Source organism: Dreissena polymorpha, chromosome 14, assembly GCF_020536995.1.
Source record: "Dreissena polymorpha isolate Duluth1 chromosome 14, UMN_Dpol_1.0, whole genome shotgun sequence".
NCBI lineage: Eukaryota > Metazoa > Mollusca > Bivalvia > Myida > Dreissenidae > Dreissena > Dreissena polymorpha.
Window position 1 is genome coordinate 8,826,533 of NC_068368.1, and position 18,310 is coordinate 8,844,842.

The 18,310-nt window shown below is 35.8% G+C and overlaps 2 protein-coding genes across 4 annotated transcripts in view; both read right to left on the bottom strand.

The window, feature by feature from the left end:
* Nucleotides 1-18,310, bottom strand: part of LOC127857658 (uncharacterized) — a 158,810-nt gene that overhangs the window by 121,161 nt on the left and 19,339 nt on the right. The window lies entirely within an intron of this gene.
* Nucleotides 1-18,310, bottom strand: part of LOC127857659 (uncharacterized) — a 119,007-nt gene that overhangs the window by 67,857 nt on the left and 32,840 nt on the right. The window contains exon 1 of one of the 3 annotated variants that reach the window (XM_052394247.1): nucleotides 12,736-12,757. The exons of the other annotated variants lie outside the window; for them this stretch is intronic. The gene's annotated coding sequence lies outside the window, so the exon portion shown is untranslated. Of the gene's footprint in view, nucleotides 1-12,735; nucleotides 12,758-18,310 lie in introns of those variants that run through there. 3 annotated transcript variants of the gene reach the window in all.

Genomic DNA, 18,310 nt, shown 5'->3' on the forward strand with positions numbered 1-18,310 from the left:
TAAAGTTCTGAAATGAATTTAATTCAAGCAGAAAACGCTCCTTTGAGGTATTATTCTGTTGTTATATATTTTTGCATATTTTAAAGTTGCTTTTACGTTACAAATTGCCCATACTTAAGAACATTCTATTTGAGCACCTGTTAGAAGGGCACATAGAATACTGTGTCGGGCACAATCTTTGTTGTTGCAGGCACACTGTGTCATGTGTATGACACACTGTGTCGTGTGTATGACACACTGTGTCATGTGTATGACACAGGGCACAGTGTGTCACTGGAAAAGTATATATACCTCAGATTTTCTGTGTCAAGAAAACCTTCCATTTATAGTAAAACTACGTTCTCAATCTTTGTTAAGAAATCTGGCGCCAACTTGAACTTAAATATTTTAACACATTGTAAGTGAAATTTGCTCAGTGCTTCTTTACATTAAATAATAAAGAATATATTTCATCATACAAGTTATATTATACTCTTTTAAGTTCCTTGCTGGACAATAAATTACATCGAATAACTTAAGTCTGGGTTGACTTACTTTTATAGACAAAAATGACTTTATATTTTAAAGCCACACAGCCATAACTATTTACTGAAAGAGAGCCACTAGTTATACCTGATATAAGACTTGCGCCTGAAGCGGGGCACAACAATATATGTATAAATTTTCTACATGTTTATTACTCAATAAAATCGAGTTAGCCAAAATAATGTCATTGGTGTTTCTCATTCATATCCAAACAAATTATCTATTACTCACTCACATTTTTACTTTTATTGTGAGAAAAAAGTGCTTTCAAATCGTTTCCCCATTGTCGATGCTCAATTGTATCTTTTATTGAATATTTTTGCGTGGTTTTGTTGTTTGGCTGGCCGATGTCTACAATGACATTCAGGTTCTCCTCAAAACAAATACATGTACATGTAATAAACTAGAACTCCATGAGTGGTAAGTGTTACTTGACGCCCGATTATATTACACATCTTGCACAATAACAATTGTGATATTGATGCTCAAAACAAAACATATTATTTACATTTACCTGGTACATATTGCAATACGTCAAACAGTATAACGTGCACAGTTACTGTTCTTGTGAAAAGTACTTTTTCTTATATGCTTATATCCAATCTGCCCACGAAAGGTAAGGTTGATAGCTGTTATAGCCTAAGAGATCAAACAAAATTAAATATGGAAAATGTTATAAAATGCTAGATACATATAGTAGTGATAAAAGGTTATATACATCGGATCATATTTTACTGCACTACATGCAAACTTTAAGTTGTATATACACTTGGAGACTTTTCTAACGCAACACTTTTCAAACTTGAATATTGCTGTAATGAGTTAAGATGATTTTTTATTAATAGTTCAAATGTTATCATTTGAATATATTATGTGCAAGATTACGATACAATCATTCATCAGTGACAATCAGGCGCTTTTGCACTTTGGGGAGGTGTGGTTTCATATTTTTGCATGGGAAAATGGTGAAACGCGATATGATTCTAATTTTATTTCAATGTCTTCATTTTAGGTGGGTTGATACACCAGGAAAATAATCACATGTACAATTTTAAATCAAAAATTCAAAATATTTAACCAACTCTGAGATATTTAAGTTTGAAAATGCTGCGTGCGAAAAGTCATCAAGTGTAGTACAGAGCGCTATATAATTCCAATTTAATATCAATTTCATCATTCTAGATGGATTTTTACACCAGGAAAACATAACATTAATTAGAAAAACAATATGTCTCGTATGAGTGCAATATTACAAGCCGGTCGGTCATTAAGACGTGTAGGTAAATGCGTTTTACGTTTCACATTATTTATTTACGATGAACGATTTGAGAATTTTACTTCTTCAATGATTTTTTTTTTATTTGTTATGTTTTATATTTTATTGTTGATCAATTTCAATTAAATTTACTTGGATTATTAGATATGAGTTGAACAAGTCCTAGTCGAAATTTGAACAAAATCTGTTCAAAGATAAGGGAGCTATATTGATTTGAATACGTGTTGCGTTAAAAAAGTCTCAGTGTACATATACTAGGATACCCTCAAGTTAAACCAATCGGACAACATTTTAATGCACTAGTTACATACATGAAATGGTATATCCATTAAATATAGTTTTTACAATTAAATGAGTTCGATAACATTCAAATGCGCTAGATATACATAAATTGAAATAATAAACTATATACATAAACTTTTACGAGTTTTACTTTTTACAAATTAAAACATTTTTGTTACGTTATAACGCACAAGATCCAAAACAATGATAACATTTACAAATGCACTAAAGTTTCCAACAGTTATATGGATGGGATAACTGTGTTATGCGTAATATACATACAAATGGTTGTGTATAAACATAATTATATACTAGGTTATCCAAAAGAAATGAATCGGCGAATACATTTTAAAGCATTTTTATGATATATTCGCAAAGTACATATACGAGCGTAAGCTATCAAAAATATCATTCGTTGGATAATTTTTAAATGTAAACAATTTTTACAACGGATCTTGAGAGCAATTTTAAGGCTTCCGTTTCGTCTCATTTTACTTATTACAATTGTTTTCCTTTGTAGTATTTACTAAGTCTCTATCTAGCATAAAGATCAGCCGAATAAAGTTCATTAACAACAATAAGTAAAGTTTCTCATCAATGTAACGAACATCAATACTGCCTTAATCACGTCCTATTCTTCAGCTGGTAGTTCGTACTCGTACATGTGTATACGATTTGATATTAATAACCAACCACAATCCTGTTTCTTTGTTCATCTATCGCTATTGCTGTACAATATTGAAGGATTAGAGGTCTCGCTTTGAAAAGACCACTCCCATGGCAAAATTGATGTACCTGCAATATACATGCTCCCTTGCAAGTCCCACTTAACATCTTTATTGTTCTCAATTTTCGGTTTTGGCGTTTTTTTGTTCGTATTTCCAAACAAACGGGCATACTGCATGCAATGTGTCTTTTTGACATTCGCCATCTTCTATGTTTACTTGCTAAACTGTGTTACTGCAGGCTAGTGCAATTTTCTTAGCTGCTTTACAAGCTCGAACTATATTTATGGCCGTATAAATATCTGATCCATCGCTTGCCCACATTTTTTCGTAAAGCATTTTTGCATAACAGACGTGACCTGTAGAAATGTCAAGCAACTAGATTGGACCCGATCCAACAACTAACAAATGGTGACCAAGCAATGTGATGCTATTAATGTCGTGAGTACAAGTAATAGTGTGTTTCTCACAAAATCCGTCCGTATATTCCATCAATGTAATTTGACTTTTCCTATAATACGAAATCCGGATAGTGCCATCTATCATTTCGCCCTTCATTCATCAAGGGCGACACATGAAGCGATACACGATATTTTGCGCGACACACGAAGCGACACACGATATTTTGCGCGATACACGAAGCGACGCGCGAGAATGTACCACGAAATATCGCCCTTGTGTAGGTAGCCCAAAAGGCGATATATTGTGGTAAATATCGCGTGTCGCTTCGTGATATCGTGTGTCGATTTGAGTATCGCGCAAACTATCGTGTCTCGCGTTCAAATGACGAAATACGAAGCGTCACATGAAGCGATACATGATATGTTATTATTCAAATATCGCCCATGTAATCCGAATCTCGTGTATCGCGATCTAATTTCAGACCGCGGCACACGGCACAAGAAGCGATACTCGATATTTTGCGCGATACTCAAAGCGACACACGATATTTTGCGCGAAGCGACACGCGATATTTTTCTGTTCATATATCGCTGAAATAATATCGCATGTCGACTCTCGCGTTTTCATCAATGCATAATTGTATTTTTATTGAATTATTGGTTTTGTGGTTTTGTTCTTTGACTGATGTTGCCAATGACATTTAGGGTCTTTAGGTACTCCTCAATACAAATACATGTACATGCTTTAAACTAGAACTACATCAGTTGTAGTTGTCGCCCGATTATATCACACATCTTGAACAATAAAACAAAAGTGTAATAATGATGCCCCAGATAGAAATAACACGAGCACATTGAAATTAGTCAAACAGTATAACGTGCATATTTAAGGTTCTTGAGCATAGCAATTTTCCTTGTCAAAACTATCTGCCCACGAAAGGTAAGGTTAAGCTTACATAGCCTAAGATATCAAACATAATTTAAAAGGAAAATTAACAATCAATTTTAAGACAATGTTAAAAATGCTAGATACATAAAGTAATGTCAAAAGATAGATTTTAGGGTCGCCTTGGCGTAGTGGATATGTTGTCCGCTAATCGACCGAGAGGTCATATGTTCGATCCCCACTGTGGGAGCGTTCTTAAGATCTCCCCCATAGACACCAAGTTTTTGCTATAGTCCCAGGGAAACGGACTCGAGAGCGTTTCCAATACGCCTTAGGCTTTGGATGCAATCGATCTTAAATAAATAGGTTTACACTAAAAGGTTAAATTAATCGGATCAAATTTTAATGCACTACATACAACATTTTAAGTGGTATATATACATATAATAGGGTACCCAGAAGTTAAACGAATTGGACAACATTTTCATTTGAGTTACAAACATGAATTGGTACATACATTCAATAGAGTTTTCACAATAAAATGAGTTTGATAACATTCAAATGCACTAGATAAGAATAAAATTGGCATTAAATACTATAAACATTAACATTTTACAAGTTTTAATTTTTCCAAGTTAATAAATTTTATAACGTTATAACGCACTTGATGCAAAACATTTATACATGTACATCCGTTTCCAAAAGTTATATGGATTGGGTAACTTTCTTATGCACAAGACGCATATATATGGTAGTGTATAAACATGATTTTATCATAGTTTATGAAATCGGCGCATACATTTTCAAAGCAATATTTTTATGATATATTCACACAGTACATGTCCTCGAGTATACGCTATTAAAAAGTATAATTCTTTGGATAATTTTTACACCTGATCTTGAGGCAATTTTAAGGCATTCGCATCGTCGCATTTGACTTATTACGATTTTCTCTTATGTTGAATTTACTAAGTCGTTATCCGTCCAAAACATCAGCTGAATGCAGTTCACTAACAAAAGTAAGTCTAATTTTTCATAAATGTAGCGAATATCACGACTGCGTTAATCACGTCCTATTCTTCAGCAGGTAGTTCGTACTCGTATACGTATATACGATTTGAAGTTGAACAACCAACTACTATCCGGTTTCTTTCTTCATCTATTGCTATTGCTGAACAATTTGCACGGACTGTTATCAAAGGTCTCTCTTTGAAAAGACCATTACCAATGCAAAATTGATACACACCGCAATTATTTGCAATATACATGTTCCCTTGCGAATCACACTTTATATCTGCGTTGTCCTTAATTTCCGGTTGGCTGTCAAGACATCGTATGTATTTCCAAACAAACGGACATACTGCATGCAGTGTGTCTTTTTGGCATTCGCCATCTTCTATGTTTACTCTGTAAACTGTGTCATTGCAGGCCAGTGCAATTTTATTAGTTGCTTTACATGCTCTGACTCTGTTTATGGTCGTATTAATCTTTGATCCGTTGCTTGCCCACATTGTTTCGTCAAAGGCATAACACACGCGACCAGTAGAGATGTCAAGCAATTGGATTTGATCCGACCCAACTACTAACACATGATGACCTAGCAGTGTGATGCTTTTGATGAAGTAACTACAATCAATAGCGTGTTTCTCACGAAATCCGTCAGTAAATTCTATCAATGTAATTTTGTGGTTAATGTTATACAAATTAAGACAAATTGCCACCGTAAACACGCCGTATTTATTTTCTTCCAGGACAAACATATCTCTAGCATGGAAATTGTTATTGACATCGAAACTAAACTTCGAAATCAAAACCAGTTTAAGTGAATATACCTTTATCATACTTGCATGAAGTAGAAGTATTCTTCCGTCCGTTAATACATCTAAACCAATAACTGGGCATTCACAAATCAATAATTTAACATTATTATACAATATCTTCATTTTATATAGAGACTTCTCTAATGTATTTGTATTTAAATCAACCAGTCCTTCTACTTGTGTTGCTACAGTTCGTGTTTTAGGAGTGGGAAATGTCAATGAATGTTCATCAAATACTTCATCACTGCACGATTCCGGGCCTTGTTCGTCCGAGCATACTAACGCTATACTGCATTGACCCATCATGTTTACAATCTCTTCAGTGCTGACAGTTTGTACGCATTTTATCTTCAAAGTTGAATTCTTCTTCAGTAGGTCATCTGCTTCTAATTCTTTCATCAACATTGATACCAAGAAATGGAAGACTACATTATGTTTCATCGTACCAAACTTTGACGCTACATCAAACAGGTTCGCATAACGTAACGCTTTCTTTTCGATAATTGACAATGTTTGCTCAGAAAGTCTTATAGACTCCGTTACAGGCGATATTAAACTTTCGCGCTCTTTGTTTAACTTCTTTTCTAGATTGTGAACGTTCTTCTTCAAGGTATCAACTAAAGTATTGATATGCTGTTCTACTTCTTTGCTATTGGTATTTGCATCCTTTGATAATTCCATCGTTTCGGTTAGTTGTACTTGACACTTTCTCTGGAGCTCAACGATTCGTTCACGTACATTTTCAGTCGCATATTCATGTTCCAACAATTGTTTAAGGTCTATCAGAGTTTCACACAATCTGTATTAGTATATATAATGTATTGCTTTACTGTTTTTCTACAGTGGTAGTGCTCGTGATCTGACTGGGCAAAATGCAACCCCAAACATTTTTTCATGTGTGAGATCCACAAACAAAATTGAAGCTCAATACTATCATTCGAACTAGTCTCTGAACAGAAACTGGTATTTTCTTTGTTGCTGTTTAGTTTAACCGAGCATCAAGTGCTCAATGTGTGCAAATGTGATCAGTCTATATCCAGCATCCATCGTCATCTTAAGCGTCGTGTGTCATACGTCGTCAAGTTTAAGCTTGCTACTACTGTAGATGCCACGTTTTTATATATTTAATTAAATACAACTTTGGTAGTATGCTAATCATGGTGAGATCCAAATCAAATCTGGGTTACGTGTGTCAAAAATAGATTACCAGATACAATCTTTTTAAAACGTTGAAAACCCAGCTGAAGCCACATGAATTACTCAACTTTGATGAAACATGGTCCGATTGATTATCTTGACTATATTTACAAGCAAAGTTTGAATATTCGTCATGGGTGTCCCAAAACTCGGTCACCGGGTAAAATCTTAGACAAATAGTGTTTCAAATATGTAAGCCACATTAAGTACTGATTTGTACTAAACTAAACCCTAGTTACTGTCAAAATGTTTCTTTTGGCAATACATGTATATAGGCCATGTGGTCATGTGAGGGAAAATTAGGCCAGCAAGTAAAGATTTCTACGATTTGTGAGCGCTTAAGATCCATAATGGCTCTCTTGGTTTTTTGTAAAGGTGATCTTGACATTTACCGGTCTTGCCCCCCCCCCCCCCCAAAAAAAAAAGCAATCTCACGTAAGGTCACCCTGTATGTCCTTGAATGTGTTGGAAGCTATTGTCGTAAGCATGGTCTTCAATTGCGCATAATGTGAATTAATTTGTAAACTCAGCAACATAATTACAATATATGTTAGCTGAATGTTGACGTTTATGCAAACATATTTTAAACGTACTCAGGAATAACTAGCAAGTGACCTAGATCTAGTTTATTAGTAGATACCTCAAAACTGCATCAACTGTTACTTTTGTGTCCTTGAGTTTGGGTCAAGACCCTATTATGCTAACTGTGACCAGACAAAAGAACTGCCTTTAAAAAAAGACAAACGGTTTCGAAAAAACTATTGGGATGTTTGTTTTGCCCAAAAAATGAGCATGGCAGCTCAATGATCAGTTACGTAACTCTCGCACTCCCAGCGTGTTCGGTCGTCGCTAAGACAACATCTCTGACACTAGATTCTTCGAACATCTTAAAAGAACTTATTTGACCTAAATATATTTGCAATAATTTCAGACAGTCATATCTGTTTCGTGAATAAAGGACCTTATACAACCCTTTTTTCAACATACTAGACCTGCATGCTAGTAATTCACGAAAACAAGTTGTAAATGACTTTGTTTGAAAATTTAAAAAAAAAGCATATACATATTTATTGTAAATAATATACTATTCTTGTCAGTAGAATTACCAAAAGAACATTTGTGCTGCAGATGAACAAACGTATGGATAACATTTTGTGGTATTAAAATACATCTTTCATCAATTTCACTTTGTGTTATGGAAATATGTTAAACAATATAGATCGGGCAGAATCTTCTGGATAAGTTGATAAAACATACAATGCTAATTAATTCGCAATACATTGGAAACGCGATTCAACCATAAATTTACATGCACAGGAAGTTGTTAAATATAAATCAATCATTTTAATATTTAATTATATCGAAAAGGAATCCGGGACGCAAGCTCAATAGGCAATTTCACGTTTTGATCGACAAGGGCCAGGTGAATTAGAGCTTAATAATTTTAATGATTTTGGCGCGACTTCGTACGACGTCGCCGACGGCGCGAACGTTCACGTCTTAAGACGTCATCACTATTGTTTTGTTATTGCTTTTGGACGTAAAATAAAAAGTTCCTGGATTTACTGATGTTTCTTCTCACAACCGAAGTACATTTGCATTAACAACACGATAGCCGATATTGGTGCCGTGAGAAAAAGAATACGAGAATGAATTTGCAAAAACTACAAACGCTCCGAGATGGCAATAAACGGGTTATTCAGCGATATTTGGAGACTCTGGCAGACGCCTATACGCTATCGCTCACGGAATTCATTGCCACACACTACGCTCTGGAGAAGAAAAGCACGCAAGTTTCGTTGCTCAACGAAGACATATTGTCAAAAGTGGATACAGAAGGCACTGAAGACGAAATATTGGCCACCGACGCGTACATGTTGGAAATCGACATAAACTTCGCACGTTGCGCACGGTACGGAGTGAGAAAGAGGACGGCCTCCAATCTTCAAGTGTCGTGACGATGCCGCGATCCGAACTTCCGGTTCACACACCAAGCGCCCCCTCCGCGGAACCCAACAGCGAGAGACATGCACAACTTAACATACAGAACAACAGCCAAACGCTAAATGATATTTCGTTTGTTTCCAACTCTTCACAGTACCACCGACTTCCGAAACTCTCTCTTCCTACATTTAATGGTGAAATTTTACAAGGGCAAACATTCTGGGACTCGTTTGAAACAACTGTGCATTTGAATACAAATCTATCGGACATTTCAGAAGTTTAGCTACCTGAATGCAATGCGACGCGTCTAGAACTATTGATAAACTTTGACAAACGCTTATTACAAACGGGCTATTGAACTGCTGAAAGAACGATATGGACAGCAACACAAAATCACCCACGCAATTATGCAGGCACTGCTCCAATTACCGGCTCCTCTCTACAATCTGCAGAGTGTTCGAAGTTTCAATGACAAAATGGAGACACTCATCCGGAACTTGGAATCCATCGGCCAACAGCAGGACACGTATGGCGATCTGCTTGTTCCGGTTATATTAGAGAATCTACCGGCAGACATTAAGCATAACCTGGCCCGAGAACGAGGAAATACTAACAGGCAGCTGTGCGACCTCCGCCGCGCTATCTAGGGGGCTCAACATCGTGGAAGCCGGAAGTGCATCGTATCCGGAAATCGCCAAGGTCATGAAAACTGCGTCATTCTACACCGGTACGAACCACGCTAAGGTTAAATTCGACAAAAGCGAATCATTGAATTTGAAGAAACAAACATGTTCGTGTCCGTTCTGTCACGAGAAACACAACCACAGAATGTTCGAAGTATTGCAGCCCTTCCGAGCGAATAAGTGTAGTGCCAAAGGACAAGCTGTGTTACAATTGTCTCGGTAAGCATCAAGTTTCACTCTGCAGATCGCGTGGTCGTTGTCAGCAGTGTCACCGGAAACACCACACGAGTATCTGCAACGCCAGCAGCGATGACAAAACAACACATGAAAACACACCGGTAACAGCGTCTGTGAGACCGGAAAGCTGCTGCTTTCCACTCTTCTATGAAACACCCACACTCTGGTGTTCTTCTAAAGACGACAATTGCTACTGTAGGTATCAAAGAGACGACCGTCGATTAAGCTATCCTCTTCGACGAGGGCTTAGAAGTCTTTTATTACGCAGCAGCTGGTAGACCAACTACAACTTCCGGTTGATGGTACGGAAATGTTGAACATTGCGTCATTCGGTGGAAACACAACGAGAGCCCGACACGTTGATCGCAGTACAATCTACGTGAAAACAGACGACAACGAAATGATCCCACTGAGCGTCCTGGTTGTTCCAACAATAGCGAAACCCATCGACACATGCCTCATGTCAGTGGCAGCCACATTTCCCTATTTCCAACTGTTGAAATTAGCTCAACTAGTCTCATTCGGTTCAATCCTAGACATTGCCGTTCTGATTGGCGCAGACCACTACTGGGACTTGGTTGAAGACACTGTTATTCGCGGGAACGGTCCTACACCAGTGACGTCCAAGCTAGGCTACCTACTGTCGGGTCCTGTTCATACGGGGACTACATCAAAATCCACAGACGAGAGTCACATGATGAACTTGATCAAGAAACGCTCCGCTTCCAAACAACGAAGTAAATCTGGACGTAGACAAAGCAAGTCCAAGAAAAGGTCGGCTTCAAAGAAGCGCAGCAAGTCTGGAAAACGCAGGAGCAAGTCCAGAAGGCGTCGTTCTGGCAATGTTGGTACCGTAATGAAGATGGTGGCACAAGCCATCGCCGCAAACGGTAGTAAGAAGGGCGCTTCCCCGCAAGCCATCAGTAAGTACTTGGCTGCGCACAGCAAACTGAGTGGTGGATTCCTGAACTTCGTGGTGAGGCGTGTTATCGCCGCTGGTGTGAAGAACGGCATATTGACCAAGAGTGGTTCCGGCTTCAAGCTGAAGAAAGCCACAAAGGGGAAGAGGCGTGCCAGGAAGGCTAGCAAGCGCGGTGCCCGTAGGAGGAAGGCACCTTAGTTGACCGGAAATGATGGACTTATTCGCGCTGCACGCGTGAAGCAATGGTCTGTTCACAAATAGACCTATAACAAAACTATATCCACTTGAAGTGAGCGAGTTGACAAGCAATACTCAGTGAAAATAGTGTGATACGATAAACATTGGATATTGTGGTGTGATATCGAATCAACATTGACTTGGCCTATAAAATAGTGTTTATGTTATGCTAATATTACTAAATATGTGTTTTCTATTTTTCGCGGCCGGGAGAATGTTGTGATTTTGGCGCGACGTCGTAAGACGTCGCCGACGGCGCGAACGTTCACGTCTTAAGACGTCATAATTATTGTTTTTGTTTTTTATAATTGTCAGTTGAATATCTAAAACGGTAGTAAAAGGTCGAACCTGGATTAACTTATGTTTCTTTCTCACAGCAGAAGTACATTTGCATTAACAATACGATAGCCGATACTAATATGTACAGATCGCTTCAGTAGTTTTTAAACAATACTTGTTTCATAATGTGAATATATACAACGTTCTGTTTATCACACGCAATCATCAATGGGTTATAGTGTTCAGTTTTATATTCAGTTAAAGTATCGTTGTTGAAAATGTATTCATAACTGTGTTGTAAGTTTTTAAGTCAATTTAAATCCACAAACGTATGTTATTGGTGGATATCAAACAGTTGTTGGAAGTTTGAATTTTCTATAAATCAGTAAATTTGACACTTTTATTTGGTTCTCTAGAAATAAGAAAATGACACACTTTTATATGGCATTTATATCTCCAACTCAATAATTATCTCAACTAATCTAGGTCACATGTAATCTTAGTAAGCCAAAAAAAAAACACGTCTTCTCGTCTATTTTACGTCTAATGAATGATGTACTCACGTTGCATAAACCATCGACATCGAATTCGCATGGAGGATGTAATTTTAAAGATGATAGAAAAGTAAACACAAGTCGGTAGCTTTTTTTCGGCGTCGCGTATAAAATGTGGGTTTGTACATAGCTTCGTTGCTGCGAGTGCGATTATATGCAACAGAAGCATTGACTAACAATCAAATTAGGCAATTCAAACTACCAGCGACAGTTTAATGTGTAACAATACATGTTGATATTAAAACCCATACGCTTGTACAAGTAACTAGATCAAAATAACTAAATATGTTTCATTTACTCTGGTAGATCTAATTATTTTCTGACATTTTTCATTTGTCCAATTTGCCTGACCATTCATGAATCAGTATGATCGCTTTTCACGAAAGAGTTATTAGCAAATACAATATAGTCAAGGTCATTAAGCATACGGTTAAGAAATTTGGTAATAGCTGCTATATTTAGGCCCAAAATAAGATCAGTATTAATTTCAACGCCGATTGTCTGTTTACATATGTGAATAAGAGTGAACTTACATGTCTTCACTTTTCAATCCGCAATCAATATCGCGCCGTAACAGCTTCTTTTATGCTGGGGGACTTGCAAACACGTTAGATAAAGCCGACCTGTTCTGATATCCATGTTTATTTTCAGACAATGCATACTTTAGTATTACAACTAACTAAAAACACAGTAGCTAAAACTGAAATCACACCAAAAGTTTAAGTTATAACGAAACGTAATGGTAATTAAAACACATTTAAACATACCTTAAGTGTCCTAGTAAGACGTTGATTTATATTTTCCTTTTGTCAATCGATACATAATATGCCTCTGTCTACCTGCAATTTACTAACAAAGTAGTTTCCCCTTTATTATGGGTATTTGGTTGTTTAATCAAAGCGCTGACTTCTTCCAAGTTTTTTTCGTAATGTGTAACGCTGAAAACAGCCCACTCTTTTATATTATATCTATACCGTTTTTAATAAAACACAAAACATATTCAACTCGAAAGGTTTATTAAACCTTTTAACCAAACACATGCCAGTATTTCTAAAGGCAATAACACAATATTCACTGAGTATTAAATCATTCGCAAGTACACGTAAAATTTATTTTTAAGATCATTCTTCAAAATCAAAGCAACTGGCAAAATTATATATTATTTTCAAGACACATAATGTTGTTCTTTCAAGAATGCATTGGATATATTTTAAGAAATACAAAAGAATCGATGGTTTTCATTAGAAAACAGTACTAAAAAACGGTCACATCTATGATAGTATACTAACACAACTTGAAACAACGACCCGTGATTTAAACTTATTAAGACCCATTTACGATTTACACACTAAATATATAACACATTGTCCCTTGCGGTGTCGGAGAATTTTTATTTAAGTTATTTACTGTATACGTATGTATAAATCATGTGAGCGTGGTCCGTTTCGACTAAATTGGCATTAGTTCAACAAACTTTGTACACGACATCTATCTGGTGTACCATATAAAATATTTAAGCTCTGTGGCTTTTTTTTTCAGATAATATTTTCTAAGTTATTTACTGTTTAAGTCCATAGGTATCATGAGACGCCTCCAGCGTTGCCAGTTTTGAGACTTATGGGCGCTACATTGGTTCTCAAGTTAACTTTCAGTATTTTTCACCCTCTCAAAAAAGGAACCTTGAGGCATCCCTACAATAATATAACAACAAACTACCAGGGCTTAAATGAGTACCGTGCACTATTGGCATTAAACCATGAGTAATTCCTTTCTTATATGTGTAGTTACCATCTAAACAAATTGCTTGTTCTACTATGAGTTTAATATGAAGTTCCCATCATTTACACATATTTAAACCTATGTTTGCATAATTTAACTTTTCTATCTGAAAATTAGATGATTCGGAACGGCAATTCTTAGGTGAACAATATGAACTCTTTCGAACCCAATTGCTTTCGTTTACAAACGATGTACTGCATATAAGTCATCGTTGTAAGCAAGTTAATGAAAATGTTTGCGAAATAGGATATGTTTCATAAGTTTATGTAACAGCAAAATATCTCGATCGCAGCATGGCTTTGTAACGTTCGTTTAAAACTATAATGTCGTTGCACTTTGCGTTGAAAATGGAAGTTTAAATATTTGCGATGATGCTTAGTTTTAACGGTCAAGGACACTTTATAAAAATAAAACTGTTGTATTTTTTTCCTTTTGATGTTTTTTTTAACTTCTTTTAAACAAACCTTATGGCTAGAAACTGGTATTTCTCTGGTTTTCCGAAAGACAATACCAACGCTTGTGTGCTCATATTTTCTTTCTATTTGTTACTCATTATTTACTACGATAAATACATATATAGTTCATGCACGTATGAATATATACAAAATAATTATTGTTTGATCGATATTTATGTAAATCTGAATAAAATGTGAAATTAATGTTTCAATGATAAGGGTAGTAGATAAAGGTTTCATAAATAGGAATGTCGGAGAATCATTAATGGTTCGAAAACGTGTTTGTTTCATAAACTTTGAAATGTCGTATTACAGTTCCAATACCTTAAAATCACCAAAATGTTTTTTCATACATCATGTTTTTGCAAGTTCAACAGTCACTTTATTGTACGGCCTCAAAATTAGCAGTTAAAAGACGTTAAAAAGGATAAAAATTGCAGATTATTACTAGACATTCAAGTCGTGAATTCCAAACGGGAATATTAATAGTATATTTCTCATCGGTTGTATAGTGCTGTATAATATGCCTTTCTATAAGATCGTATCAGTAGGCAATTCCTTCTAAGAATACTAGTGTTTCATTCCAACTAGGCAACACATCGTACATTCCCTCTGGGCATTACAGTTGTACATTCCTACTTGATCCGACAGTCGCAGACATTTCAATGAACAGTCCACTTTAACTTAACTTTAACTTAACTGTAATTTTATGATAAATCCACTTTAACATCATATTTTACCAACGTTATGGTACTCAAATGTGTGTCTTTTCAAGCTATAAAACATACATATATAACTAAAAAGTTTTAATTTAAAATTTACAGAACTCAAGCTTCAGGGTTAATAATATCTATTTAAAAACATTTTATTATTTTTCTATATGTTTCTAATTTTACTTACTTAATGCACTCGAGTCAGTCAAAAATGAAATGAATCGAGTAACTATTTAATACACTAAATCTTGACATGAAATGGTTTATACGTTTTATTTAATATCAAAACGTGAAAAGAATCGGATAACAATTTAAAGCACTAAATATTGATATGAAATGGTATATGCACGTACTATGGCAAACTGATAACAATTTAATGAACCAGATATAAACATGAGAATGGTGTAATAATTTACCCAAATTATTAAAACGTTAAATGAATTTTAAAACATTTACATACACTAGATACAAACATGATAATACGTATACTTTACTGGAATATCCAAAGTACACATTTAATTATGGGATAGAATTTGAATGCACTAGATACACATTAATGAATGGGATAGAATTTGAATGCACTAGATACATATTTAAGGAATGGGATAGAATTTGAATGCACTTGATACACATTTAATGAATTTGATAGAATCTGAATGCACTTGGTACACATTTAATGCATGGGATAGAATTTGAATGCACCAGATACAGTTATGACAATATTAATAGATGTCTTAAGAGTATGAAAAATTATTCGGAAATGATAACTTTTCATTGCACTATATACATATATGGTATGGTATACACGTCATATATTCGATTATCCAAAACTGAAAATATTTTGCGGATACTTTTGTAATGTAGAAGATACACAAATTATACATTCCCAAATATAGAATACTCAAAGGAAAGCTCCCCAAACGTTCATTATTTTGGATATTTTTTAACGCGAATACTTTTTTAAAGTTCAAACTGAACCTTATACCAAGTGAATGGCGTTTGTTTCGTTTCCATTCACGGACTAGTCTATTGCGGTAAATCTGCCGAAAGAATTACCACGTGTTATTGTTGCAGCTGGATATTTGTACTCGTACACATGTACTAAATTTGAATCCGAATATCCAACCACTATCCTATTTCTGTGTTCATCTATTGTTATTGCTGAACAGTTTCCGCACATTGTATTCAGAGCTATCTCTTTTAAAACACCGTTTATCAGGTAAAATTGATACACACCATACCCATTCGCAATGTATATATTCCCTTGCGAATCCCATTTTACATCACTGATGTCCTTAATTTCCGGTTGGGCGTCATGAGTTTTTCTGTATTTCAAAACAAACGGACATACTGCATGCACTGTGCCTTTTTGACATTCGCCATCGTCTATCTTTACTTGGAAAAGAGTCTCTTGGCAGGCTACCGCAATTTTCTTGGTTGTTTTGCACGCCTGGATTATGTTTATATTCGCGGAAATATTTGATCCGTTGCTTGTCCACCTTTTTTCGTCAAAAGCATAGCACACATGACCTGTCGAGATGTTAAGCAACTGGATTCCTTTCGTATGAACAACTAACAAATGATGACCTATCATAGTGACGCTTTTAAGATTACCGTTGCAATCAATTACATATTTCTCGCGAAATCCATCATTATATTCCAAGAAAATTATTTTTTTTGCCCACAAACAAAAAGCAACCGTAAACACACCGTCTTTTTTTTCTTCCACGACACACATGTCCTTGGCAAAGGAGTATAAGTTAAAGTATGATAACAACATGCGTTTCAGTGAATATACCTTTATCATCTTCTTATGTAGTAGAAGTATTCTACCGTCCGTTAATACATGTAAAGCAATAACTGGAGGCACACCGTCATTGTGTTTACATTCACAAAGCAATAACTTTATACTGTCATACATTATTTTCATTTCACATAGAGACTTTTTTGATGTATTTGTATTTGAATCAATCTGTTGTTCTACTTGTGTTGCTACAGTTCGTGTTTTTGTAGCTGGGAATAACAATGAGCCTTCATCCAATGCTTCATCGCTGCACAATTCGGAGCCTTGTTCGTACGCACTTGCTAACACCACATCGCATTTGTCCATCGTGTTTACAATATCTTCAGTGCTAACAGTGTGTACACATTTTATTTTCACAGTTGAATTCTTCTTCAGTAAGTCATCTTCTTCCAATTCTTTCATCAACTTAGATGCCAAGAAATAAAGGAAAGCGCTTTGTTTCATGGAACCAAACTTTTTACGCTAAATCAAACAGGTTCTCATAACTCAAAGCTTTCTTTTCGATTTTTGACAGTGTTTGCTCAGAACGTCTAAAAGGCTCCGTCACATGCAGTATTGAACTTTCGAGTTCTTTGTTTAACTTCTTCTCTAGATTTTCAACGTTCTTCCTCAAGGTCTTAACTAAAGTATTAATATGCTGTTGTACTTCTTTGCCATTTGTCTTTGCAGCTTCTGATAAATTCATCGTTTCGGTTAGTTGAACTTGGCACTTTCTCTGGAGCACAATGATTCGTTCACGTAAATTTTCAGACGCATATTCATCTTCAAGCACGTGTATAAGGTCTATCCGATCTTCACACAACCTGTGGTCGCTTTTCAGACAGTGCAGGCATATCAAAACATTATGTCTTTTACAATACTGGTCAAGTTCCACATCATGGTGTATAGGGCAGTGCGACACTGTCTTTATTTCTTTGAATACTGTTACGTCTTGTGGCAGTTCAGTCTCTTCCAGTAATTTGTGCCGACGTAATGTCTTGTGTTTTATATGATCTCGTGCACACGCACAGATATTTAATGCAGTCTACACAAAAATGTTTTGGATCCACTGTTTCTTCAACGAACAAGCAAGGACCACACTTCAATTCGTGTGCCATGGTTTACTTCCTCCGTAGGTCGCAGGTGGTGGATTATTACTTCTTTGATAATGCACAATATATATCAAGTTATAGTTGTATTATTTAATTATCTTGATTGTTAGTTGTTAACTTATACTTATATTAAAGTAACTGTGACTATGACGTTGATCTGACTGGCTTTTAATGCAATCCTTACCTTGGTCTGCTTGTAAGTATCTACGTTAGACATACATTTGAACAGAAATAGTTGTTTGCTTTGGTTTTTGTTTTCCTGACCTTAGTAGTGTACTCACGGTGGGCAATTGTGGTCAGTCTATGTCAATGTTTTCACGCAATCTTAAGAAAACATATGATGTCTCTTTAAATAGCTGATAACTTGATTAGTTAGAATATGGATCAAGTCCAAAACAATGATATTAGTTGCCATTATTATTAAAAGCACATGTCGCGATAATCACTAAATTACAAATACAAACAACACGTCTGCCTATTGCAATTTACAGGTTTTATAC